The sequence below is a fragment of the Sinocyclocheilus anshuiensis genome, unplaced genomic scaffold, assembly GCF_001515605.1.
Source record: "Sinocyclocheilus anshuiensis isolate Anshui unplaced genomic scaffold, SAMN03320099.WGS_v1.1 scaffold457, whole genome shotgun sequence".
In the NCBI taxonomy this organism is placed as follows: domain Eukaryota; kingdom Metazoa; phylum Chordata; class Actinopteri; order Cypriniformes; family Cyprinidae; genus Sinocyclocheilus; species Sinocyclocheilus anshuiensis.
Genome location: NW_015537939.1, coordinates 3,161,848 through 3,164,552, shown reverse-complemented (window position 1 = coordinate 3,164,552; position 2,705 = coordinate 3,161,848).

Here is a 2,705-nt window from a genome sequence, read left to right as displayed (position 1 = left end):
TTTTTTTTTTTTAATGAATATGTTTTAAATTGATCAAAAGTGACATTAAAGACATGATGAAACTATGAAAGGTTTCTTCTTCAAATAAATTTAGTTCTTTTCATCAAAGAATCCTGAAAAAAAAATCAGTTTCCACAAAAATGAATAAATAAATAACTGTTTTCAATATTGACGTTAATAATAAATCAGCATATTAGAATGATTTCTGAAGGATCATGTGAGACTGAAGACTGGAGTAAATTCAGCTTTGTCATCACAGGAATAAATTGCATTTTAAAATATATTCCAGTAGAAAATAGTTATTTAAAATTTGAATAACATTTCAGAATATTTATATTTTTATTGTATTTTTAATCAAATAAATGCAGCCCTGGTGAGCATAAGAGACTTCTATTGAAAACATCTTAAAAAATCTTATTGAACCCAAAGTTTTGAATGGTACTATTGGTTCCTCATATACACCTCATAACACAGTTGTGTGAGAGTGAAGATAAAATAACGTCTGATAGATTGTGTCTGTAATTATCTCAGTATTTATGTCAGCTCACATGCCATTAGTTTGTGACACGACTAGCTGGTATTTTCACTTCTAAAAAACTAATACAGGGCATAAATTAGAAGTGTGTAATTGTAGTTTTTCTCTTTTTCTGTACTACCTCACTGTTTATATAAAGGCCAACGGAGTTCATTTTATCAAGATTTTAGGTTAACATTTAGAAGAAACTGGTTTCCATTTCTTATGTTTTCCATTGTTTTTAATCACCGTTTTGCATTCGCTAGTTCTAAGGATCTTGCACTGACACAATATTTGTTTGTTTTTTTAAGTAGAAATGTTTATATAATCCCATAAAAGTTGCTTGTCTTATGATGAATATTATAAAAGAATTAGCAAAACACTGTTTAAAGTAGTTTTAGATGGCATATAGTGCATGCGTCTGATATAATTGTAAACTATTTCCTCAGACATAATGAGCTGTTTGTGTGTTTCATCTTGTTTGTGAAATGATTTTGTTTTCTTTCCGGATTGATAAGAGTCACTGGTGAGAACAACAGCTCACACACTCATCTCTCGCTGCCTCACACACCCCGCGCTAAAACAAGAACATCTACACTGACATCTACATTACTCTGTGATGGGATGTGTTGTTCTGCCCAAACAGTGATAAGAAGCGTGTCTTTTATAAAAACAGAACTACGTGATGAACAGCCTTGCATAGGAAACATCAATATTTGCTGCTTATTTTTTATTTATTTATATTTTGTTTGACTTTATTTGCTGCTGGTTAAGATCATTTTGTGTTTGGAAGGCTGTGCTAATTGTTTTGAGAACAAGTACATTGCACTGGAGAAAAGTGTCAAATCGATTGTGAAAATCTGTAATACTTTAAGTATATGGGTAATGAAATGTAATCTGCCATTTATTTATTTAAGCTTTTTTTAATCTACTTTTAACATTACTGTTTTTACTGTACTCTTGATTAAATAAATATAGCCTTAAGTGAGCATAAGAAACTTCTGTCAGAAACATTACAAAATCTTCTTCCAGAAACATTAAAAAATACAGACTTTTAAACATTATTCATGCTTTTAGAGAAAATTATCTACTATAATATGATGAAATATGTATATAACTAAACTTTTATTTCATCAGAATACAATGGAATCAGCGTTACGAAAATCTTTTGCATCCAGATGGTGTAGTTACACAATCTACCAGCAGGCGGCTAACAGAGCCATGCTAACCAGCCAAACCTTCACCCATCAGTCCTAACAGATTATAAGGAGACACCAATGGTTTAAAGGTCATTCAAGTGTGAACTGACCACACCGTGACCCTAAACGCCTTCGAAACCTTCCAAAAGTCTCCACAAAGTGTTCAATCGTAACCAGGCTGTCAGCTTCAAAGCCACTTCAAGATATGATTAGGGTGTTTTCACGACTCTGTAGACCTGTGGAATCCCAAACATCTAATCAATTTCTCGTCTGTGTATTTATTCCTAAATTTAGACATCCGATTCATTGTTGCAGAAGTGGACGACCCAGACGTCGCTTCATTTCTGCGAAGGTCGCGACCTAACACTCGTTGGGGTTGCAATAATACACTTCGCGCCGGCTAATAAACAACCTGTTGCCGTCCGAATATCAACACGGTCAGTTGCCGTAAATCAGGTGTATTTACAAGGTGCTTTGTACACCTTTGTTTCTGAAGGGCGATGTTGACGTGTTCGGGGAGTCAGATAAAGGGTATTTCTCACCAACTCCTTCCTGTTTTTCCGAACGAGGCCTTTGTTTGGCCGCGGGAGTCCTGCTCCTCAGTTCTCAGGGGAATGATGAACCGCTGCAGATCTGTGTTATCAGAGACCTCTTCAACTCGCTCTCTTGTTGTCTGTCTCTCCGTCAGCAGGCTTTGGGTCTTGGCCGGGTCATGGCCACTCATATTAGGAGGAGTATAATGAAAAGTAATTATTATTAAGTGTCAGTGACGTTAGTTATTTGTACTTGCAAGTATGTGATGTATTATTTATCTTGTTTTATAAATCAGTTTTTTTGTAGCACTAAGTTTGAGGTCAGAAAGTTTTTTTTTTTTTTTTTAATTACCATTTTTATTCAGCATGCGTGCATTAAATTTATCAAATGTAACACTTGAAGACTGGAGTATCTATCTATCTATCTATATATCTATCTATCTATCTATCTATCTATCT